This window comes from Lissotriton vulgaris, chromosome 10 (assembly GCF_964263255.1).
Source record: "Lissotriton vulgaris chromosome 10, aLisVul1.2, whole genome shotgun sequence".
NCBI classification, from domain to species: domain Eukaryota; kingdom Metazoa; phylum Chordata; class Amphibia; order Caudata; family Salamandridae; genus Lissotriton; species Lissotriton vulgaris.
The window spans coordinates 1,117,506,159-1,117,532,723 of record NC_141698.1 but is presented as its reverse complement, the minus strand read 5'-3'; positions in this window follow the sequence as shown (position 1 = coordinate 1,117,532,723).

Here is a 26,565-nt window from a genome sequence, read left to right as displayed (position 1 = left end):
ACATCCTCATCAGCAACATCTCAGTGGCACTGCAGTAAGAGCCATACTCAGAGTAATGCTGAGACACCAAGGCGACCGAGTACTGCAATGAAACAAAGTGCATTGTTGAGCCTAAGTGGGTTTATGAAAACAACAGCACCACTAAGGAAAGTAATCCAGCCTACCATTGAGAGCATGCTTAGGTTGGAGGGGCAGTTCCAACCCAACAACCCAATGGCACGTTGGGACAATGCAAAGCTGGCAAAAATGTTAGCGCTAGACCGTCTCCCTTTTTCATTCTTGGAAGGGGTGGGTTTCATTGAATTTGTGACAGCCATCTGCCCTAAATGGAAGGTTCCCAGCCAGTCCTATTGCCAAGAATTTCTGTTCCAGCACTACATCATGATGCGCTGGAATTGGTTAGACACGCTTTGCAGCAAAGTGCTGTTCACAATATCCACCTGACAAAAGACCTGTGGACCAGTTGCAAAGCCACAGATTACATATGTATCACTGCACACTGGGTCTCTTTTGTGGGGGTTTGAGATAAGCTATCTGAAGGAGGTGCTCTTGACACAGCTGACACAGCTGAGATTTTTAAAGCTACTCGGAAACATGCAACTGTAGCCATGTTCGCCATGGAGAAATTTCATACTGCTGTAAACATTTTGGAAGAGGTTTTTGAATGGCTGCGCCCAAGAGGGCTTAGTATTGGTTTTGTTGCCACAGATAATGGCAGTAATGTACTTAAGGCCATGGATCTTAGTTCCTATGTCAGGGTTCCGTGTTTGGCACACTGCATAAACATTATAGTTCAAGAATTTCTGAAAAAAAAGAACCCAGAGTCAGCAACCTACTGACCACCTGTGGAAGAATATGCACTCAATTCAGCCATTCTTTTAAAGCTCGGAAGCAGCTGAGGATCATTCAACGTGACAATAACATGCCAGTCAAAGCACTCATCCAGGAGGTGGCAACACGGTGGAACTCAATGTATTACATGCTTGATCGTCTGAGCAGTACAGGCCACTCAATGAATATGTTATGCGAAGAGGGGATGCTAGTGTGAAAGGCATGACCCTTACGATGGACCAATGGTGCCTAGTAAAATGCCTGACTGACATGCTTCGTCCTTTTGAGGTCTTCACACGTGAAGTCAGCAAGGAGGACTGTACAATGGGCCAAGCTATCCCATTATTGCAAATGCTAGAGCATCAGCTGAAGAAGGTGTCTGAATCAGACAAAGGTGTACAGGAAAAAAAGAAGCCTATGACTTGGTGGAGAGCTTAGCCCGTCGCTTAGCTGACAATAAAAGGGTGCAAAATAAGATTTTGTCACAAGAACATTACATTACTGCCACAATTCTGGATCCACGGGAAAAATTGGCACTGAAGACATTAATTTCTTTTTCAGAGATGGATGTTGCCTGCAACAATACTTGGATAGCTGAGGCAGTGAGTAAGTTGGAAAATGAACGGCTGGCAATTAAAAGCCCGCTAGATCAACCCACAACAAGTACTGCAGCAGGGCATCCGGCATCAAGTGCAACTTTGGAGGCTGAGAGCAGTGCGTTTGGCTCAGAACACTCACCATCACTATCGACAACAGCTACAATAACTGAATCATTAGGCCCAGTAGAATCGTTACATGATTGGTATTTACAGTTAGGCATTGGTAAGCACAGTGCTGATGCACAGAAAAAAGAGCCCGAAAAAAGGTAAACAGCAGCACCCCTGAACATTGAGCGGATAGTCCAGGCCTATCTGGACGACCCAACAGAGGTGTACATTGATCAAAACCCATTGCGGTATTGGTATAGGAAAAGGGCCGAATGGCAACTGCTCAGCAGGCTGGCAAAAAGCTATCTGGCTTGCCCTGTCGCAAGGGGCTCTTCCGAACTTGTTTTCAGTGCTGCTGGTTCCATTGTAAAAGTGAGAAGGACCAGTCTCTCGCCCAAAAATGTGGAGAGGTTAACAATGATCAAAATGAATCAGTACTTCATACCACCGAATTACACAATACATGAATCAAGGGAGGGAGATGAGAACAGAGGCTCAGGTGACGGAAGTAGTGTGTTACATGATGATTACCTACTACTGGTTTGCCATTGCCATTGTTTTTGCCCTTGTTTATGCTGTAATTTGTGCTTGTTGTTAGTATTTTTTTTTTTTTGTATTAACGTTTTCCTTCCTGTTTGCCCGCCTACCTCGCCGCCCTCCGCTCTCCCTCCCCGCTTCCCGCCACCGCCAAATACCACGCCCCTTTTTTTCTTCGGTACCCTCCCCGCTCCCGCCTCCCAGCTGCTCCGCCCACCCGCGCACTTCGCCTTATATGCAGACCGTGCGAACGCGCAGCGGCCACGCGCAGCGGGTGCGCCGATTGTGCGCCGAAGGCGCGCCAAAGGTAAGCCCGTCTGCGCCCGTCCGCGACCGGATCGCGCCCAGCGCCAGGACCCCTGGCCCACGAAGACCCCGACCTACCCGCCTGACGTACTCCGCCGCCACCTCATCGCACTCAACACCGGCCGACTCCCAGAATGCCACCAAGCCTCACCACGACGTACCCACGGACCTTTCAGCTGCCACGCCTGCAAGTTCACCTGCATCCGGACCTGCCTCGCACCAGCACCCGCCAAGTCGAAAACCAGCAGCACCCACCTCAAGTGCATCCTGCTCAACACCCGTTCCGTCCACAGACACGCCATCGAACTCTGGAACCTCCTAGACGCCACAGCCCCTGACGTTGCCTTCCTCACAGAGACCTGGATGAACGCCTCTTCAGCTCCCGACATCGCCATCGCTATCCCAGAGGGCTACAAGATCGTCCGGAGGGACCGCAACGCCAACCAGATGGGAGGAGGCATCGCCATCATCCACAGGAACACCATCCGTCTCACGACCAGCACCGACAACACCCTGACCACCGCTAAACACCTGCATTTCCAGATCCACACCGACCCGAACACCACCCTCAGAGGCACCCTGATCTACCGACCCCCGGGACCACGCACACAATTCAGCGAGGACATCGCCGACTTCGTCAGCCCGCATGCCCTCCCCTCCGCTGACTACATCCTCCTGGGGGACCTAAACTTCCACCTGGAGAACAACAACGACCGCAACACCAGCTCCCTGCTCGACAACCTCGCCAATCTTGGACTCAAACAGCTGGTGTCCACCCCCACCCACCTCGCCGGACACACACTTGACGCAGTCTTCTCTTCCAGCACAGACATCGACTTCAGCCACGCCACAGAGCTTCAATGGACGGACCACAGCTGCGTCCATTTCACCTTCAAGAGAACGACGACCCACCACCACCAGCAACAGGCCGCCCGCAGAAGCTGGAACAAGATCACAGCAGACCAGCTCGCCACCTCCCTGAGCCAGCACCCTCCTGCCAGCTCAGCGAACCCCAGCCAGGTGGCCGACAACCTCACGAAGTGGATCAGCATCTGCGCGGACGAGCTCGCCCCGCTGAGGACCCCGCCCAGCAGACCCGGCAGCAAGAAAGCCCCGTGGTTCACCGACGAACTCAAGAGCTCCAAGAAGAACTGCCGAGCCCTCGAGAAAGTCTGGAGGGAACCTACACCGGACAACAGGACCACCTTCAAGCTGGCCACCCGGAAGCACCACCAGCTGATTCGCGCTGCCAAGAAAACTGCATTCAAGGACCGGCTGGACAACAACGCACACAACTGCAAGGAACTTTTCAAAATCGTGAAAGAGCTATCCAACCCCAGCGCAGGAAACAACGACATCACCCCATCGCAAGACCTCTGCAACTCCCTCGCTTCATACTTCCACAACAAGATCACAGACATACACAACAGCTTCAACAACCAACCAACGCACACCAAGACCGAACAACCACCCCCCACCACCACCCTCCACGCCTGGACCCCGATCAGCACCGAAGACACCATCCGCACGATAAACTCCATCCACTCCGGATCACCGACCGACCCCTGCCCTCACCACGTCTTCAACAAGGCCGACGCTGTCATCGCACCCCACCTGCGAGACATCATCAACACATCCTTTGACACCGCCACCTTCCCTGAGAGCTGTAGGCACGCCGAACTCAGCGCTCTACTCAAGAAACCCACAGCGGACCCCACCGAACTCAAGAATTACCGCCCCATCTCGCTCCTCCCGTTTCCAGCCAAAGTCATCGAGAAGACAGTCAACAAGCAGATGGCTGCCTTCCTCGAGACAAATGGATCCCTCGACCCCTCACAGTCCGGCTTCTGAGCCAATCACAGCACCGAGACCGCCCTCATCGCCGCCACCGATGACATCCGAGCCCTGATGGACAACGGAGAAACAGCGGCCCTCATCCTCCTAGACCTCTCCGCGGCATTCAACACTGTCTGCCACCGCACCCTAGTACAGCGCCTCAGCAACATCGGAATCCAGGACAAGGCGCTGGAATGGATCATCTCCTTCCTCGACGGAAGAACACAGAAAGTCCGCCTACCACCGTACAAATCAGAGGCCTCCGAAGTCATCTGCGGCGTCCCTCAAGGATCCTCTCTGAGCCCCACCCTCTTCAACGTCTACATGAGCCCCCTCGCGGCCATCGCACGCCAACACAACCTCAGCATAATCTCCTACGCCGACGACACCCAGCTGATCCTCTCCCTGACCAATGACCCCGCCGCCGCCAGAGCCAACCTGCACGAAGGGATGAAAGAGGTAGCCGAGTGGATGACGACCAGCCGCTTGAAACTGAACTCGGACAAGACGGAGGTCCTCATCCTGGGCTCTTCACCCTCCGCCTGGGACGACTCCTGGTGGCCTCCCGCCCTGGGCACCGCACCCAAACCAACAGACCATGCACGCAACCTGGGCTTCATCCTGGACTCCTCCCTCTCCATGACCAGGCAAGTCAACAACGTCTCCTCGGCGTGCTTCAACATCCTACGCATGCTACGGAAGATCTTCTGGTGGATCCCCACCGAGACCAGGAAGACCGTCACCCAGGCCCTCGTCACCAGCCGACTGGACTACGGCAACGCCCTCTACGCCGGTACCACCGCCAAGCTCCAGAAGAGACTCCAGCGGATCCAGAACGCCTCTGCCAGACTCATCCTCGACATCCCACGAACCAGCCACATCTCCGGACATCTGAGAGACCTCCACTGGCTCCCCGTCAACAAAAGAATCACCTTCCGCCTCCTCACCCACGCACACAAAGCCCTACACGACCAAGGCCCGAGCTACCTCAACAGCCGAATCAACTTCTACGCTCCCAAACGCAACCTCCGATCAGTCAACCACGCCCTCGCCGCCGTCCCCCGCATCCGAAGAGCGACTACAGGAGGAAGGTCCTTCTCCTACCTGGCCGCCAAGACCTGGAACTCCCTCCCGACCGACCTGCGCCTGACCCAAGACCACCTCTCCTTCAGGAAGAAGCTGAAGACCTGGCTGTTCGAGCAGTAGCGGCTCCCCCCCTCCCCCAGCGCCTTGAGACCCTACGGGTATGTAGTGCGCTCTATAAATGTCATTGATTGATTGATTGATTGAACCCCCAGAGTTTGAGGACGAGCTATACTTCCCTGACAATTAGGCTTGCACTTACTGTCTTCCTACCTTATTTTCCTTTATTTGTGTGCCTGTCTTTCCGGTTACAAACTTTGAATCACAACAAATCCATCGCCACCGTCTTCTACTCTTTTTATTTCAATATACGAGTTTCAGCTGTCTGCATTTCACAGTACAGTCCTCCGAATCCAGCTCCTCGACTCCATCCTCCTGAAACTCCCCAAAATCCATTGCCCTCAAGACAGATGAAGATTGGATGATGCAAAATAGAAGAAAAAATAAAATCTTTCCTAGTCCCTCCAAAAGAAGTGGAACATGATGACTACAAAAGCTATCTCCTTTATGAGCCGAGAGAGACTGCCCATTAACTGAAAATGAGATGGAACAGGTAATGAATGATGCCATGCATTGGACACAGACTGGGTGACTTTGTTGTTGTTTGTTGTGCATAAAGTTATTTCATTGTGCACTAATCATCATTCTAGAATGCACACACTAAAAGTAACTGAAGGTAATTTTTCCCCTCTTGCAACTATTTTTAATAAGAACTGTACTTCTACTGCAGCTTGATACATTGCTTCTGATTGAATACAGGAAGGGGACTCAATCTGTACACTTCACACTGAGTATGACAACAGCACCGTCCATGATGATGATGGCGAAAAAGACGGCCCGTTAACTTAAGATGAGAAGGAACAGGTAATGAAAATGAATGGCATGCATTGGACACCTGACTGAGTGATTGGTGTTTGTGTTTTTGTTGTTTGTTCTGCAGGAAGTGAAGTCAAAGTGTACTAGTAGTCTTACTGTACACACTAAAGAGTGACTAAAGTCAATAATATTTCTACTCTTGTTGTGTAATAACAAAATTGTACTTCTACTGCAGGCCAATCTTCACAGTCAGTCAGTACAAATCGGAGATGATTGATGGAATAATAACAAGTCAGGAGGACGTTTCATGAGTGGCATAAAAGGTAAAGAAGTCAACAGCAACCACAGCAGACCTAAATGTCTGTGTAGAAGTGGAGTCGAGTGTAGCGGTGGGATGACTGCGGTGAATGGATTTCGTCACTTAAATTGTAAAATGCTATGTTGCTGGATATGTGCTTGTCCAACTCTTTAAAGAAAGGTACTCTAAACGGAGGATGTGCTAAGCAAAGTGCCATCACTGTGGGCCTGCTCTGTCCTGTTGTTGTTGTAGCTCGATGCTGGAAACAGACTAGAGTAGAGATGATGCATACATGCTGCCTTGGAAAGTGTTCTTGTTGCACTACACCATAGCTTGTGCATATTTTTCAACTTTGTTTCTCAATATCCCTTTTGTTTTTCCATCTACAATTACATGCCAGGCCTTGTGCTATACTTAGCAAAACAATGCACACTTACCTTACCAATCTACATTTGCCAGGCAGGCAGTGGCGACTGGCGACACCCAAGATTTATGGATGAGAGGACCAAGAGGAATGCCAAGATGCAAATCCACATTTTTGACCAGGATAATACAGTATCAACTTTCATCATCTTTTAAATAATTAGATTTTTTTTGTCTACAATCTTTACAACAGTGTGTTCTTGTTGTTGTTATTATTATCATTAGGTTTGCTCTCTGATTATGATTCATCCCTACCAATATTTAAAAAATGTATTTGCTATCTGTAAAAGTAAGCCCAGAACAACTGAACAAGAACTGTATGTAATCCGGGTCTTCTTATCAATCATCATCGTGCATGCATTTCCTTTTTCTCCCTTAACATATTGATATGGATATGGTAGTCTACAGAGTTTGTCGTTTGTTGTTTGTCCATGCGTACTGTCTGTTTTTCATTTACAAACCTTTCCCCAAACCCCCCTTCCCATTCATTCAACAAATCCTAACCCTCTTCCCCCGGGCTGTCTGACTTATTGAGGTGTGACTAAATTAAATGTACAGAGAATCTAAGGTGAGTGGGATCTCGCACAGCGTAGGTAGACAGCTTTATATAGGTAATGGATTGTAGCGTGCAATCGGGTGGTACACTGTCTGACCCAACAGTGTGAGCACGAAGCTAGTATATTCAAGGGTCCCCCTACTGGGAGGGGAACAATCCTGTGCACAGCGTGAGGACCGTAGTCTTATTCCATAGACACATTAATCAAGAGTCTGCATGTGTGTTTTCACACTTTTAATCTTCAGGTGGTGAATATTCATGCATATTCAACTGTATTGTGGTGATATAAGCCACTACAAAGTCTATAATTCAAGCATTGTAATCCTTAACACAAGATCCCCGATGCATTTCGGGCAAAAGCCCTTTCTCAAGGGAATGCTCTACAAAAGAAAACAAATGTAACCAGAATGAATCGTATGTAAGCAAAGTAAATACGTACGATCGAATGCACTCATGCATTAGCCGGCTCATAAGTGGCTAAACAGGAGGTGACGCAAACTAAAACTGAAACCGTGTGGTGAATTACAGCAAACCATGCGACGGTATCTAAAGTAGTGAAACAAGGAATCCAAAGTAAAGAAAACGGAGTCAGAGTGTGGCAAAAAACATACAGTGATAACCGGCGTTAAAAATAAAGCGTCTAAACCGTTTCAAACCCGTGTTGAAGTAAAGAGACACGCGAGCGTGCCAAAGTGCCCTGGAAGGTGCTCCCACAGTTACTCACGTGAAGAGGTGTACCGGGTGCCTCGCGGCATGCCAGAATGATGGTGATACGGTAACGAGAGGGTCTGACGCGGATATACAAACATTAAAGGACACAAACAAGGGACTCAATGTGGAGAGTTAGTAGACAGTGAAAAGGGACCAAAACGTAAAGGCAAGCTAATGGCAAATGAATGGAAAATAAATCGCCATTATGGAAGAGATAAAAGACACAGTGCATGTGGGTGAATGGAAAGGTGATATGTACAAATAAAGACAAAACATAATCATAGGTAACAAAGAAATTCAATTCGATCGTTCAGCCCGTTGGGCGCCATCGTGGAAAGGAAACGGATCCAAAAGTTCTCGCGTTTTAGTAAAGTGTTCTTGTTGTTGTGAGTTACTGGTACTTGTTCCAAAATCTGGAATTTGAGTTGGGCTACAGTATGTCTAGATTCAGCAAAGTGGGAAGCTACGGTGGATTTCAGATTGTTAGTGCGAATGTTGCTTTTATGTTCTAAAATCCGGGTGCGGATTTTTCTTTCAGTGTGCCCCACATAACATTTGCCACACGGACACTTCAGTAGATAGATGACGTTGTTCGAGTTGCATGTGGCATTCACTTTAAGTTTGATGGGATGCCCTTTCATGGGGTGACAGATGACATTGCCAGTGATACAGTTGTTACAGTTGGAACAGTTATAACAGGGTCTGAGTCCTTTGTATACCATCTGTGTGTCGTCCTTGTTGGGTTTCGATAGGATTTCTTTTAAGTTTCTACCCCGTGTGAATGCGAAGATAGGAGGTTTGTTGAACAAGCCCCTGAAATCTGGTTCCAGGGTGAGGATGGACCAGTGTTTTCGAATAATGGCCTGAAAGCGATTGGACGTTTTAGAATATTTGGATACCACAACCAAACGTTCTGATTTGTCTTTTTGTTTTGGTTGCAACAAGGCAGACCTGCTTTTTTTGTCACTTCTTGCCATGGCGAGATCCAATATGGGTATAGGATATCCTCTTGCTTTCAGTCTGTCAAGAGTATGTTTCATTTGTATCTTGCATTCATCTTCATTGGAAACTATGCGTTTTATCCGCAGGAGTTGAGCATATGGTAGATTGTTCTTGAGGTTAGGACGATGGAAACTACTGTAATGCAGAGTGGAGTTTCTGTCTGTAGGCTTCCGATATACAGTGGTGGACCAGTCTCTTTGATTCCTGTGGATTTCCACATCTAGGTAATGAATGAGTTTTTCGTTGTGTTCCCATGTAAACTGAATTCTGTCATTGAATTGATTCCACATTTCCAGAAAAGCATTCAAAGTGTCTGTGTTGCCCTCCCATAGAAGGAAAATGTCGTCGATGAAGCGTAGGTACAGTCGGCCATGTGCTTGCCAACTGGACTGGCACAGGATATAAGACTCCTCAAATTGCCTCATGTAGATGTTAGCATAGCATGGAGCTGCCGAATTTCCCATGGCAGTGCCGTTGAGTTGGAGAATCCATTTGTCCTTGATTGAAAAATAGCTGTGATATAGTGTGAATATGGTTAATTGCATTAGAAATAATTTGAAGTCTGCATCTAAATCAGATGAGGATAGAGCGTCTTCAAAAGATTCGATGCCTCCATCGTGTGGAATGGAGGTGTAAAGTGAACATACGTCCACCGTACACATGATGAGTTGAGTGTCTCTGAGCTCGTTCATGATAGGTTCAATTTTTTGTAAGAAATCAGTTGTATCTTTGACATGCGATTTGGTGGCTAGAACAAAAGGTTGCAGATATTTGTCCAAAAATTTGCCTACATTTTCGTGTAGGCTGCCTCTAGTCGACACAATGGGTCGAAAAGGGGGGTGCGTTGGGTGCTTGTGCATCTTGGGAAGCATGTATAAAACCGGAGGTCTGGGATTATCTGGTGTCAAAAATCTGCGAGTCTTATCATTGATGATGCCTTGGTCAAATGCTGTCTTGACAATGGATGTCAAATCTTGCGAGTATTCCTTAGTGGGATCACCAGCTAGGAAATCATAGGTGTTTTTGTCGCTGATGTGTATGTCAACTTGTTGGTCATAAAAAGTGGTGTCCATGATGACTAGGGCACCGCCTTTGTCGGCATTCTGACAAGTGATGGTCGGGTCGTCGGCCAATTTTTGGAGGATGTTTCTCTCCTTCCGAGTGAGGTTCCCACGTTTTATATTCGTTTGGAAGGGTAGGTTCAAGATTTCTTGCTTGATTAGATTTTCAAAAGCATCAATAATCTTGTGACTTTGTGGTGCCATGAAAGTGCTGTGGGGTCTCAATCCCTTGAGCATATCTTCTTCCTGTGTGAGAACAGGGTTGATGTTTAAAAAGTAGTGTTTTAAACGGATGTTACGAATCAGTTTAAAAGCGCTGACTTCCAGTTCCAGGGAGTTGATGGCAGTGGTAGGAACAAAGGATTGACCCTTTTGCAGGGTGTTGATTTCATCACAGGTTAGATTGGTGGAGGATATGTTAATAACAACATTTTCTTGGGTGTTCAACGTCTGCCCTTGGGTTTCTTTTTGGTTTGTGGAGGTGTTTTTTCTACTTCCTCTGCGGGTTTTTCCCCGCCGGGGTCTTTCTGTTGATCCGGGCCCGACTCTAAAAAATGAACCGAGGAGTCTGTGGAGGTACTCGGTGTTTGTAAATCAACGTTAGATGTAGTACGGGTTGGTCTGGTTCTGCTGTCGTCGTCAGAAGATGATGTTTCAGTGGCTGAAGCAGGATTGTAGGATTTGTTGGAGCGTCGGCGGGCATACACCTCTGCCCAGGTGTATACCTCGCCGAGCTTGTAGTCTATAGTATCCCTCTTAAACTTACGCAGTTTCCTCTCCTGGGTCTCTCGGGTATGTTTCTCAAGTTGAACATTAATATCTTCCAACATTTTGTTCAGGTCCTCTGCTGTTAGGGTGTCGGACTAATTTATCACACGCTTGCTGGGGCGGATGTGGGGAAATCAACAGTACTTCAATTTCAAGGCAGAGCGATGATCTTCTTCTGCTTGACTACCCATGAGCAGTATATTTTAGAGGTGATTTTTATTTACCAAAGGAACATATACCTCGGCATTAATTGCCGGCATTGATTGGATTTGTTGTCATCCTCATACACAGCTCTAACTGTTACACTGTAGGCCTAGTCAAGTGACTCAACACAACTATAGTATGTAACTCTGTCTAGTGGGCAATCCTCACCACCATTATGTTTTGTTGTAAAATATTTTTTCATATTATTGTTGTTCGGTAAGTTCTGTACTGTACTTCATTCTACTACTCCTCGAACAGTCTCTCAAAGGCGTCTGACTGTCTCATTTTCTTTTTTTGCAAATGCTGCTGCCCTGCCATTGACTGAAATCCAAGCAGTGGACGGACAGGACATCGTTCCCCCGCCCCCAGGACACTATTCCAACGGAGTCACAGCACTCCCCAAGAAATACCCGGTGAGGCCAACTGGACCCTGCAGTTCATCGAGACTGCCCGGAACTGCAAACACAGAAACCCCCGGTGTTCGAGACTAGGACCGTGATTTCTATCCAACATAACCCGGACCCCTAGAAACCAGCGACACATGTAGCAAATCCAATTCCCTGCTTGCACTTGCGTGGGCGGTAATTGCAACATGCTCCCAACACCCAAGCCCGCATCAGGGCGGTTGTACTATTATTACAGGCAGGTAAATGTTGTCAATTTTAGTCCTGATGATGGTCCCATGTAATTAGAGCAAGAGGGATCGAAACGTCGACTTCACATAGTGCTTTCAGAACCTAACCATTGTGCTTTATTCTGTTGTGTCTAGCATTTTTCTGGCAATACTTCAATCCAAACACTGAGTTAAAAGTGGCCAATATTGCTCGTTTTTTGCCTGTGAAACCCTTTTTGCTTATATGTTGTTTGTCTCTCTTGAGTAAGGTACAGGACTGTGCCTCTTAATCATTTATCATTTTTGTTCATTTTGTTCAAATAAATAACCTGTCCGGCTGGACAGAGGACAAAAATATAGTTTCCTATTATGGCCTATATTACATTGTTGTTCTTGATTCTGATAAGCTAAGGACCTTTGTTTTTCAGAGCATACCTTCCCACGGTCCTCAGCCAACTATTTGGGTTCCCTTGTTATATTAAATAAGCTGCTCTGCCAGAGTCATCTACTACTACTACTAACACCACCACAATCATGGCATGTTAGGAAAGGAAACCATCATCACTGTGCAGCCATCGCTGTGCCTAAGTTAAACATCAAGCAAAGGTAAGAGAAGTTTGGGATAGGCATAATTAACAATGGACATGTTTTCAATCAATTCACACGCCCCTTTGAGTCAGTTAAGGAATGCATAGACTAGAAGAGAGAGACTGGCAGTACTAGTAGGACAACTCAATCAGTGAGGGGTGCCGCATCTATCTGTTTGTGTCTTACACAGTCAGCCAATTATTTAAATCAAACACTGGCTATGGGCAGACCTGCACCAGCAAGGAAACAGTGTGATGTAAAACAGTAACCCCACCCATAAAACATTAACAACATTGTATGTAAAGTAGAAATATACGTTTATTATAATCCTAACAAAAATAAACTATGTAAAAAAAACACAAAACCTGACCCACCCCTCTCCCTAACCCCAACCAATGTCCGTAACGCAAAAGTCCAACCAAATGTCCAATTGTCCAAAACCCCAACGCCCAATTCCCACCCACCAAAACAAGAAATTAAAAAGGGGCGATAAACAGGGTCTCCTATGTCCGGCGGGATTGTCTTTGGAGGACCCCACTGCCTCCTCAAGTAGGGCGATGCAGCGCCTTAGAGCACGGCAGTTGAAGCCACAGTGGGGGGGCACCAGTGATGGAAAGGGGGCGGTGGGTGGCCAGCAGACGGTGGCGCAGTACCGCTGGAGGGCGGTGGCTGGGGGCCGGGGGCCGGGGGTACTGGAGGAGGCGTCAGCTGCTGCCGCCTCCTCCTCCTCCTCTTCCAGGACCACCAGTCGTCGATATTCCAGTTGTATTGCCTTCACCTTCCGGCGCCATGCCTTGGCGGCCAACTCCTTCCGATCTGGTTTGGAAGGATTAGCTGTATATAAAAAAGAAAACTCCTAGAAAAACAGTAAGACAAGTTAATTATACACATAGTGGTATATTATCACTATAAAGCACAGTACATAACATTTGTGGTATGTATCTATCCTCCCACTTGCTTGGGCTTTAACATTTGTGGGATTTTTTCAGGCATTTAACCAACAATGCATCAGATTCCTATCAGCCACCTTTGCAATTTGCATGCTTGCATCACACGTATCCTTCTCTCTGTCAGTCATAAATATTAAATCTCGCCCGTCCTTCTTCCTTCGACCTGTCTTTCCATTTTTAGTTCAACACCAGGTGATCTGATCTGACTTTTAGTCTTCTCCATAAAACTTTCAAAGCGGAGTTGAAATCAGATAGATGAGGCCATTGGTTACTCAATACTCCAGCCCCTAATGCCTTTACTAATGCCAATTAAAGGGTGTCTTCACTCTTCAAACGTTCACAACAACTCTTACTTACTTAGGGCATCATTAAGAAAGTCCGCCCGCCATCCTCATGCTAAAGGGCACCGCCCGCCATGAGGGTGGGGGTCCAGTGGGGGCAATTAGGATGCACCCACCACAGTGGCTGGCGCATCCCGTATTTTTAACATTGCTAAAAATACATGTTGTGCTTTTCCAAGCACAACGTGACAGGTACCGCGCGGTGCCTGCCACGTTGTGCTTTGAAAGGCAGGGGGGTACCATAGGTACCTTCCATGGGGACTCCGCATGCCTTTCTGCCGCCACAGAAAGGCATTCCAAAATGCACTTTATATGGCTGGCGGTGTCTTTCAGACACCGCCATCATATTGAACCCTTTTCCGCCCGTGCAAAAAGCGGTGGACGTTCTTTCCATCCGCCGGGGACCCTCCAGCCATTGTAATATGGCGGAGGGTCTTTTCTACAGGGATGGCTGGCGGTCCGCCCCCACTAGGCTGGTGGTGACTACCACCGGCCCAGCGGGGGCAATCCACCTGCCATCCTAATGGGGCCCTAAGTCTCAACAGTACAGTATACATACAGTGCACCCTTGCAGTGAGTGTAATGTCAATAGTTAAGGATTATGAATCTAACTTGCCACCACCCGCCACTGGTGCTGGCTCACCCCTTACAGCTCCATCCGCAACTACCTCATCCTCGCCAGCCGCGTCGCCTTCGCCGCTGGCCCCGGCATTGGTGGTCGGTAGTGCGCCTAGAAAAAACATTACACATTTTGTAGGTGTCATATAAACCTCCCCCTATTGGTCAGTAGCAAGATTGAAAAATGAGTTAATAGTATACAACATACATCACTAGTATAAATCAGGTAGTAGTAGAGTAGATACTAGTAGTTATATATGGTACCTAGGGTCATTTTATCCTTTGCTTCGTTAGCCCGAGCCATGCAACCATTTTACCTTTGTGTCTTTTATTTTTGCACACATGACGTTACCTTGCAGCTTGTTGTAGTTGAGCTTATATAGCGCACAGCTACCCGCAGTGGGTGTCCCGGCGCTTGCTTAGGGAACCCGTCCTGATATTCCCCTGTGTGATAGCCCCAGCAGGTATCCTCAAGGTGAAAGTCAGGCATCCCGCCGCGAGGGGCCATTGTGGAGATTAAGCAAGCTATTGCCCAGAGTCACAGAGTGTGAACCCGTGAGTCGAGAAGGCACCGGAGCGAGAATTATCGAGTCCGTGGAATTTTTTTAGCCCAAGACCCGCCGAGGCGGGGAATTGAACCCTGGTCCAGGACCGATCTCAGCTTCCGGGTCTGCCGCCTCTAACCCCTGAGCCACACTTCTCCATGACACCTTCGATCCCACATGACCTCATACTGCTACTGTCTAAGTGCTGCGTAAAAGGTCAACCAAAACATTACCAAGCCACTTTTTTATGAAGTTCTGGTGTTAGTCCATATTGCTTATCCATAAAAATGCTACACTTTTTGGCACGACTGAGAAATGCTTGCAATATACTAACGCGTACCATTTTTTTAATTACAGACGGAAGATTCCCTTCTACCAACCAGAGCTTTGCAGAGATTATGATGTAACAACTACCAGTAGATGTCATCTAATGCTTCCACAAAATCAGCATCTAAAGTTTAGTCTAGGAAATCACAGCTGATATATGATGTATGTATTTTGTACAGTTAACAGAATCTGAGGAAAGAGTACAATTGTCTCTGCCTTAAGGAAAGGAAGGCTGAATACAATGCTGTCCTTAATGTAGAAGGAAAGCTAAATTCAAGTTGTGAACCCAGCTGTCTGCTGTGTAGATTGAAGGCAGTTGTTGACACAAAGATTGATGAAAACTATTTTGTCAGTGTTTGCATAACCTGAGGACACAGTATAATTGTCTCTGCCTTAAGGAAAGCAAGGCTGAATACAATGCTGTCCTTAATGTAGAAGGAAAGCTGAATTCAAGTTGTGAACGCAGCTGTCCGCAGTGTAGATTGAAGGCAGTTGTTGACACAAAGATTGATGAATGCTATTTTGTCACAGTTAACAGAATCTGAGGACACAGTACAATTGTGTCTGCCTTAAGGAAAGCAATGCTGAATACAATGCTGTCCTCGATGTAGAAGGAAAGCTGAATTTAAGTTGTGAACCCAGCTGTCCGCAGTGTAGATTAAAGGCAGTTGTTGAGACAAAGATCGAAGAATGCTATTTAGTCAAAGATAACAGAATCTGAGGATACAGTATAATTGTCTCTGCCTTAAGGAAAAAAAGGCTGTATGCAATGCTGTCCTTAATGTAGAAGGAAAGCTGAATTGAAGTTGTGAATACAGCTGTCCCCAGTGTAGATTGAAGGCAGTTGTTGACACAAAGATCGATGAATGCTATTTTATCTTAGTTAACAGAGTCTGAGGACACAGTATAATTGTCTCCGTGTTAAGGAAAGCAAGGCTGAATATAATGCTGTCCTTAATCTAGAAGGAAAGCTGCTTTGAAGTTGTGAACTGAGCTGTCTGCAATGTAGATTGAAGGCAGTTGTTGACACAAAGATTGATGAATGCTAATTTGTGAAAGTTAACAGTATCTGAGGACGCAGTATAATTGTGTCTGTCTTAAGGAAAGTAAAGCTCAATGCAATGGTGTCCTTAATGTAGAAGGAAAGCTTAATTGAAGTTGTGAACGGAGCTGTCCGTAGTGTAGATTGAAAGCTCTAGTGACCAGTTATAGATGAATACTATTTGTGACATTCTTTTACAAAATCGGAAGACATAAAATCCATTAGTCTCTACCTTAAATAAAGCGAGGCTGAATTCAATGTTTTCTGTAGTAGTGGAGCTCTTGCTATGAAGTTTTAATTTTTACTGACCACAGAATATATTGAAGGTTGTTGTAAGGACAGATATTGAAGATAATTTTAGTTCTATAGCTGAGTTGAAGTTGTGAACCCTTCTGTCCGCAGTGTAGATTGAAGGCAGTTATTGTCACAAAGGTCGATGAATGCCATTTAGTCACAGATAATAGAATTTCAGGATACAGTATAATTGTGTGTGACTTCAGGAAAGCAAGGCTTAATGCAATGCTGTCCTTAATATAGAAGGAAAGCTGAATTGAAGTTGTGAACGCAGCTGTCCGCAGTGTATACTGAAGGTAGTTGTTGACAGAAAGATCGGTGAATGCAAGTAGTGAACGCAGCTGTCTGCAGTGTAGATTGAAGGTAGTTGTTCACAGAAAAGTTGGTCAATGCAAGTTGGGAACTCAGCTGTCCGCAGTGTAGATTGAAGGTAGTTGTTGACAGAAAGATCGGTGAATGCTGTTTTGTCACAGTTAACGGAATGTGAGGATACACAACTACTGGATATTGACCTAAATTGGGTGCATCTTCTCTTCTTAACACATTATACTCTTTCACACAATTTGCATCTACACAAACCTTTGTCTCATCAAAATCAATCAAGTACAATCCAGATAAAGTTCTGACTCGAGACAAAGCAACATATGCCATACCTTCTTTAAACACGGTACTTCCAATATTTACTAAAGCACAATCTATACTTAAACCTTTAGATTTATGAATGGTCACCGCATATGCCAAACAAACAGGGCAATGATAAAGGGCCATGAGTTTGAATCAAAATATGAAATTCAAGAATAATTGATAACTCCAGCCAAGAAAGGCTGCAAGTGTGCAAATTTCCCATTGCCTTCTGCCGGGGTAGTATCTACATGAAAAAGGCTTGATTAAGGGCCTTGACTTTGAATCAGAATATAAAAATGAACAATAATTGACAACTCCAGGCAAGAAAGGCAGCAAGTGTGCAAATTTGCTACTGCCTTTGGACAGGGTAGTTCTTACAACAAAAAAGCTTGATAAATGTCTAATGAGCAATGTTGAGGATAGAGATGATTCTGTTTGTTTTTGATGAGGTTGATGAACTTTTCTGTCATGTGAAATAATGCATAGAAATATAGGTTGAACAAAATCAAGATTTATATGTGAGTATGGACTGTTTGCTGAAGATGCTGTTGCAGCAGTTGATGTGCTTGGTGTAGCAGGAATTGAGTTGCCCTTCAATGTTTGTGTTGCAGCTCAAGCAAAGTTGTTAAGGTGTGAGTTCTTCACGTGTCACACTATATTTGTTGTGCTAAAGAAGCATTTTTTGGATGGATCACCCTTTGAAAGAGTTGTTTGGCAAATTTTAAAGATTACTTTTGCAGTATTAATCTTTGGCTGGGGTAGTAGGTACAACAAAAAGGCTTGATAAAGGGTCATGACTTTGAATCAGAATATCAAATTTAACAATAATTGATAACACCAGCCAAGAAAGGTAGCAAGTGTGCAAATTTCCCATTGCCTTAGGCTGGGGTAGTAGCTACAACAAAAATGCTCGATAAAGGGCTTGCACTTTTAATAGGAATATGAAATTGAACTATAGTTCTTAACCTCTGCGAAGAAAGGCTGCAAATGCACAAATTTCCCACTGCCTTTTTTCAGGGTAGTTGATACACCAACAACGTTTGATAAAGCGTCTGCACTTTGAATAGGAATATGAAATTGAACAATAGTTGATAACTCCTGCAAAGAAAGGCAACAAGTGCGCAAATTTCCCTCTGACTTCTGGCAGTGCAGTATCTACATGCAAACGGCTTGATAAACGGTCTTGACTTTGAATCAGAATATGAAATTGAACAATAATTGATGACTGCAGCCAAAAAAGGTAGCAAGTTGGTGTGTGTTATGTGTGGAGGATGTGTTGATTGAGTGGAAGATAAAAAAGGTGAAAAATTAGAAAGGCTGCAGACATGCAAACTATCCACTGCGTTGTCAGGGAAGTGGATCTTTGCATTTCCAACTCATTATACGGATAGGGCATCGAATTTTGCAGTGGGAGCATTAGAAATGGCTACGACATCGAAGCAAGCAATGTAAGTGCATTAAGTTACCATTGTGGGCGGTAGGGCTGAAAAATTACAACACCGGGCCCATTTCAGGGACTCTACTTTGAGTTAGAATAATACTTGGCAAAGGCTGCAAGAAAGTTTAGAGGTAGGTGTGTTTCAGGTAGTGGATGCAGAATAAGGCGAAAAGGAAGAAAGGTAGCAGATGCGGAAACAACCCACTGCCTTGTAAAGGAAATGGATGTTTGGTTTTCCAGTCCATTACAGACTGTGAGTCGGATTCCGCAGTGGGAGCCTGAGAAACGGGTATCTCATCTAAGGAGTTAAGCAAGTGCACAAAGTATACACACTGTGCGGTAGAAAGGACGCAAGAAAGGACGCAAGTGCGCAAATTACCCACTGCCATTCTGCAGCAATAGTTACCAAGAAGGCTGAATAAAGGGCCTGCACTTTAAATTTGTATTACAAGAAGGATAATTGATAACTCAATAAAGTTTTACAGTCTGTTACTTTACAGCAGTTTTCACCCGCGACACCTACGCGATAATCTGCCCTACGGGCAATTTCTTCGCCTGCGGCGAAACTGCAGTGACATCAAGAATTTCAAAACCCAAGCAGCTGATCTTGAGCGTAAACTACTGAACAGAAACTACCCAAGAACTGTTGTCAACAAAGGCCTAAAAAGTGCTCGTAATAACAACAGAGAGGCCTTATTAGAACCCACAGAGGTAAAGGAACCTGACCAACGCCCATCTGCGTCACAACGTACAATATCAACTCGAACCATATCACAAAAATTGTAAACAAACATTGGAAAATGCTTAATTGTGGAAAACTAGACTTCCCAAAACCCATGTTTTCACACAGGAGGGGTAAGAATTTAAAGGATATGTTGGTCCACACAAGACCAAAGAATTTCACCAATAATGACCCCCCTAAACTAACAGCTGTCAGTGGGCATCATCCTTGTGGCTCATGTGCGTCCTGTCAATACACGCAGAAAAGCCGCAACATCACCTTCTCCAATCAGTCCACTTGGGAACAACGTTATTTCACTAACTGTAATAGCCGTAACGTGGTCTATCTGATTACCTGCCCCTGCAGGAAAGAATATGTGGGCATGACCACCAGGCCAGTGAAAGTACGTATGGGGAAACACCGCAGCAACTTGCGCTGCAAAAAAACCACAACCAGAATGGCGACACAATATATGACAATGGGACACAGCATCCATGATTTGAAATGGACAGTCATAGAGGCGTTCAGCAACGTCAAAGACCTCCTATCCAAGGAGCAACGTTGGGTGTACCATTTAGGTACTCATCTGACAGGCCTAAATGATGAAATTCCATGGTCCCAATTGAAAATCTGAAAGGATCCATTTTTCCCCCCACCTTTTTTCCGCGGTGGATACTGCCAGTTGCACGCCCTATACCTTCAATGATGACCAGGATGCACTAGTGCTCGTCTTTATGGAATTTGTACAAGTTACTCCAACCTTGTGGAACCAGGGATATAAGATAGAAGATATAGAATCGGAATTGATCCAAGTTTTCCACTATGAAGAATGCTATTTACACTCTTTATATCGTCTATAATGGGCAAAACAACCCCCCTTTTTAATTTGTGCTGTTTCTCCAACCTTGTGAATACCAGGGACTCAGGACGCGCATGCGCATCAAAACAGCACTCCACCACACGTGCGCACTCCGACCGGAGTAGCAGCATTTCATAGCGCATGCGCTTTTCCAATCAGCACCCCGGCTCTCCACGGACAATATTTTCTTTCTTCGCCCTAAAAGCATGACTTAATAAACTATTAAGTCAGCGGTATTCCGCGGCTAACTTTCATGCGTACAGAGGCTTTTTGAAAAATGGAGCTCTTAAGAAACACAACAAATGCTATATTTTCTACAATGGCCGCCGCAGTAACCATGGTCTTGACTCGTTCTCTTTGACACACCTGTCCTGAGTCCTAGTCTTAAGTCAATTAACCCGTCATTATTCAATTAACCCCACTACATATAAAGGTGCCCTATTCCAGCTTCTCACTAACACGGAAGCCACGGACGAAGGAGGAAGCACCGATGTGCTGGGGGTTGAGTAAGTACGGCACAGCCGAATGGAACAGCTAAGAACTTTTTCAACTTGAAGCAGCATAAAACCATTCAGCCTGTAAATACAACAAACTAGAACAAGCAAACATTTCTTTCCTTCGTTCCCATTTTTTTCCCATTTACAGTTGGACCCTCATATTACCCTTCGCTCCAGTCTTGGCTCATGGGGCACTGACTCCAAACCTCCTGAGTATGTGTCTATGACAGAAAACAGGCTTTTCCAAAACTAACTTATTGTGTAGCAATATATGTGTGTTCCAGTTTTTACTGTTTGTCAATTAGCACTTCACTGTCTGCTAACAGGGGACTTTCCAGATTCATCTAGGATACCAAGTACCATAGTCAATATGTGTGTGCAATTTTCCTTTTTTTCCCTTACAGGTGACCAGTAGTCTAGCGCAATGGGATCCGCGCATTAATAACTATGTGCTCTTATTTTTTCAGGCCTACTACATCAGCACTTCTGATTAAGCTAGGAACACGTATATTTATAAATTATATTTATACACATTGATAATAAAAACATTATTTCTTTGTGCATACACCTTAATTTTTCTGTGGTAAAACATTAGTGAGTGACAGGGGGATCTGACCCCGGACCTGACGAAGGGGCATGGCGCCCCGAAACATGTTGACCCGCACAGGAGAGTAAGCCCATTAACTTGCTTTATCTCTCCGCATCACTTTTTTTTAACAATACCAGCCAGTGTTTATTAAACATTTTTTTCTACCACTAGGCTAGGTATTTTTTAACATCACTTTATTTATCACTCCTGACCCTACTGACACTCACTCCCATTCACTCACATAGCACCCTCAATAAAAAGGTGCTCCAGCATAGTCGCTTGTCGCAGCACTGCCCCGTCCCGCAGCGGGCGGGAAGACCCCAATGATGAAGCATGACACCAAGGGCCCTTTTGGTGTGTGAGGAGTATTTTAACATACATTGTGTATTCCATGAACACCAGGATATACACTAACTCTACGTGAGGTGGACCTTGTTGAATATTTGTACTTTCAGGAGAGGAGGATGCGCCCACCTTGGTGCCGTTAAGCACCACCTCTTCACTCCCCCCTTTTTGATATTCATTACTCTTCAGACAGCGCGCAGCTGTGGGAGTTCCTTTCTCCATTGAGAAAACCAGCATTTCTGGACTGCGACAGAATAACTAATTAGGTATTTTCTGTCCATAATTTATCTACTAAATTACGACACTTTTTTCACGGACATTACAGTTAGTCTACACACATAGTCACAACACACACAATTTGTTAGCTATCCACCATGGAGGACGCGGGTGGCCTTACATTCGACGACGATGAAGTCGATAGAATCCTGGCAACCCTACGCCCTTTTGAAGTGTTGAGCAACTCCGAACCCGGCACAAATGATGGTGACTGGGAAGAACTAGCTGCTTTAAGGAGAACTCAAATAAAGACAGCTTTACATGGTCTACTCATGTCAGAGTACCTCAAATCAAAAACAGTAGTAAAGAATGAACCATTCATTTTCACTCATGTTCTAGAATTCAAGAGGGACTGGTCTCAAGTTGGAGATGTACTAGGGACTGGCTAGTCCTTATTATAAAAACTGCAACTAAACTTACACAAGAACCTAAAATAGAGATCACACAACTAGAGGTGAAGATCAAGAGTTACCTATCCCCCGCAGCCCTAAAAAAGAGACTAGAAGAACTGAATCAAGAGATGACTGATTTTGAACTTACCCTGAAAAAAAGCAAATACATAAACACAAAAAAGACACTGAGGGTTTCACCCATGAACGCATATATCCCTATATCAAAAAAGATTTTGTGTCCAAAAATCACAACAACGATCAGGACACTGATTTTTCGGAAACAAGCTCAAACAGTTCTGGTTTTAGCAGAAATAGCTATCAGGAAGCAAGAGGAGGGACACCATCCCCCAGAAGACCTTATTCACGGGGCGGGAGAGGTTGGCACCCTATCAAGGGCCACCACCCTAAATGCAAGGACCCCCAGGCTACATGCAATATCCACCGGTGCCAACCTACATGGGTAACCAAATCCAACCATGGGACCAACAGGCACCTCCATTCAACTACTATGGCCCACCGCCTTTTTTAGGCCAGCGCCAAGGAAACCGAAGGGGCAGAAATCGAAAAGGAACCCAAGTCCACTGGAACCAACAACCAGTGGGGCCCCCGGGTGTGTCAACCCGGAGCCAAACAGCATCAACCAGTCGGGGAACCTAGTGATGAACCTGTCAGACCACCATTTAACAGAGGCCCAAGATAAGTCCTTGGAAAAAAGTTAGGTTTCGTACCAACCAATAAGATGGACACATTTAAAGTATGTCAAGAGATGAAGGAGTTCATACAAAAATTAAAGCTAAAAGCCATTTTACAGAACTCTGACAACGAGACCGTTGACCAATCAGACACAGGTCTAAAGAAAAAATCCACTTTTACCCCAATAGACTCCACAATACCAGTTGAACTTCTGGCGTTTGAGAAAGCAGTCATGGGAGACCCAGAAAACTTACCAACAGACACGAGCGACACCTACCAAAACACTACCAGATTGGAGAGAGTCGCACTCCACGAACTTGCTAACAACCAAGATATCGTAATTAAGCCAGCCGATAAGGGCGGAGCTACGGTCATACAGACCTATGCCAATTACGACAGAGAATGCAGGAAATTGTTGGAAGACAGACGCAACTACCAGGTACTCAGAGAAGACCCAACAGAAGAGGTTAGGATCTGTATTCTCATAATGATTGAGGAAGCCAGAGCACATGACTGGCTAATCAAAAAAGAGAGTGACTTCCTAATTCAGGACAATCCCAAAACACCCTATTTTTACACTATACCTAAAATTCATAAGGAAGCCCCCTATCCAACCGGTCGCCCGATAGTATCCGGGATTAACTCAATCCTTGAACCTTTGTCAAAATTCTCTGACGCTTTCCTTAGACCTATAGTGCAAGCAACCAACACCTATTTGAAGGACACCAAAGCTGTCCTACAATTGGTCAGGGAAGTACCTTTTGATCCAGAACAGGACCTCCTTTTGGGCTTAGATGTGGAGAGCCTCTACACAAGCCTCTCCCACCAAGAAACCTTGGAAATAATATAGGAAGTTCTGTTCTCAACACCTTGGAAATACCAAACCCCAAGACAGGTGGTACTTGATTGTATCTCCCTGTCCGTGAAGAAGAACTTTTTTCAGTATGAAAGTACATACTATCTACAGAAACACGGCACAAGCATGGGGAGCACATGTGCCCCTAGTCTGGCCGGTCTGTACGTTCATCACCTAGAGACAGCAAAAATCCTCAGTGACCAAAATCCCTTTAGGAACCATGTGGTCACATGGAAAAGGTACATTGACGATGTGCTAGGGATCTGGAGAGGTGACCAAGACTCAGTCAACCAGTTCAGGACCTGGCTGAATCAACAAGACCGGTTCCTAAAATACACCCACACAGCTTCCAAAGGAGAACCTTGTGTTCCTTGATTTGAATATCTATCCCATTGATGGTAGATTAGAAACATGTACCCATTTCAAACTTACTGCTAAGATCAGTCTGTTACTTTACAGCAGTTTTCACCCGCGACACCTACGCGATAATCTGCCCTACGGGCAATTTGTTAGCCTGCGGCGAAACTGCAGTGACATCAAGAATTTCAAAACCCAAGCAGCTGATCTTGAGCGTAAACTACTGAACAGAAACTACCCAAGAACTGTTGTCAACAAAGGCCTAAAAAGAGCTCGTAATAACAACAGAGAGGCCTTATTAGAACCCACAGTGGTAAAGGAACCTGACCAACTCCCCATCTGCGTCACAACGTACAATATCAACTCGAACCATATCACAAAAATTGTAAACAAACATTGGAAAATGCTTAATTGTGGAAAACTAGACTTCCCAAAACCCATGTTTTCACACAGGAGGGGTAAGAATTTAAAGGATATGTTGGTCCACACAAGACCAAAGAATTTCACCAATAATGACCCCCATAAACTAACAGCTGTCAGTAGGCATCATCCTTGTGGCTCATGTGCGTCCTGTCAATACATGCAGAAAAGCCGCAACATCACCTTCTCCAATCAGTCCACTTGGGAACAACGTTCTTTCACTAACTGTAATAGCCGTAACGTGGTCTATCTGATTACCTGCCCCTGCAGGAAAGAATATGTGGGCATGACCACCAGGCCAGTGAAAGTACGTATGGGGGAACACCGCAGCAACGTGCGCTGCAAAAAAAACACAACCAGAATGGCGACTCATTATAGGACAATGGGACACAGCATCCATGATTTGAAATGGACAGTCATAGAGGCGTTTAGCAACGACAAAGACCTCCTATCCAAGGAGCAACGTTGGGTGTACCGTTTAGGTACTCATCAGACAGGCCTAAATGATGAAATACCATGGTCCCAATTGAAAATCTGAAAGGATCCATTTCCCCGCCCCCCACCTTTTTTCCGCGATGGATACTGCCAGTTGCACGCCCTATACCTTCAATGATGACCAGGACCCACTAGTGCTCGTCTTTCTGGAATTTGTACAAGTTACTCCAACCTTGTGGAACCAGGGATATAAGATAGAAGATATAGAATCGGAATTGATCCAAGGATCCTGTTTTCCACTATGAAGAATGCTATTTACACTCTTTATATCGTCTATAATAGGCAAAACAACCCCCCCCCTTTTTAATTTGTGCTGTTTCTCCAACCTTGTGAATACCAGGGACTCAGGACGCGCATGCGCATCAAAACAGCACTCCACCAAACGTGCGCACTCCGACCGGAGTAGCAGCATTTCACCGCGCATGCGCTTTTCCAATCAGCACCCCGGCTCTCCACGGACGATATTTTCTTTCTTCGCCCTAAAAGCATGACTTAATAAACTATTAAGTCAGCGGTATTCCGCGGCTAACTTTCATGCGAACAGAGGCTTTTTGAAAAATGGAGCTCTTAAGAAACACAACAAATACTATATTTTCTACAATGGCCGCTGCAGTAACCATGGTATTGACTCGTTCTCTTTGACACACCTGTCCGAGTCCTAGTCTTAAGTCAATTAACCCGTCATTATTCAATTAACCCCACTACATATAAACGCGCCCTATTCCAGCTTCTAACTAACACGGAAGCCACGGACAAAGGAGGAAGCACCGATGTGCTGGGGGTTGAGTAAGTACGGCACAGCCGAATGGAACAGCTAAAAACTTTTTGAACTTGAAGCAGCACAAAACCATTCAGCCTGTAAATACAACAAACTAGAACAAGCAAACATTTCTTTCCTTCATTCCCATTTTTTTCCCATTTACAGTTGGACCCTCAAATTACCTTTCGCTCCAGTCTTGGCTCATGGGGCACTGACTCCAAACCTCCTGAGTATGTATCTATGACAGAAAACATGCTTTTCCCAAACTAACTTTTGTGTAGCAATATATGTGTGTTCCAGTTTTTACTGTTTGTCAATTAGCACTTCACTGTCTGCTAACAGGGTACTTTCCAGATTCATCTAGGATACCAAGTACCATAGTCTATATGTGTGTGCAATTTTCCTTTTTTTCCCTTACAGGTGACCAGTAGTCTAGCGCAATGGGATCCGCGCATTAATAACTATGTGCTCTTATTTTTTCAGGCCTACTACATCAGCACTTCTGATTAAGCTAGGAACACGTATATTTATAAATTATATTTATACACATTGATAATAAAAACATTATTTCTTTGTACATACACCTTAATTTTTCTGTGGTAAAACATTAGTGAGTGACAGGGGGATCTGACCCCGGTCCTGACGAAGGGGCATGGCGCCCCGAAACATGTTAACCCGCACAAGAGAGTAAGCCCATTAACTTGCTTTATCTCTGCGCATCACTTT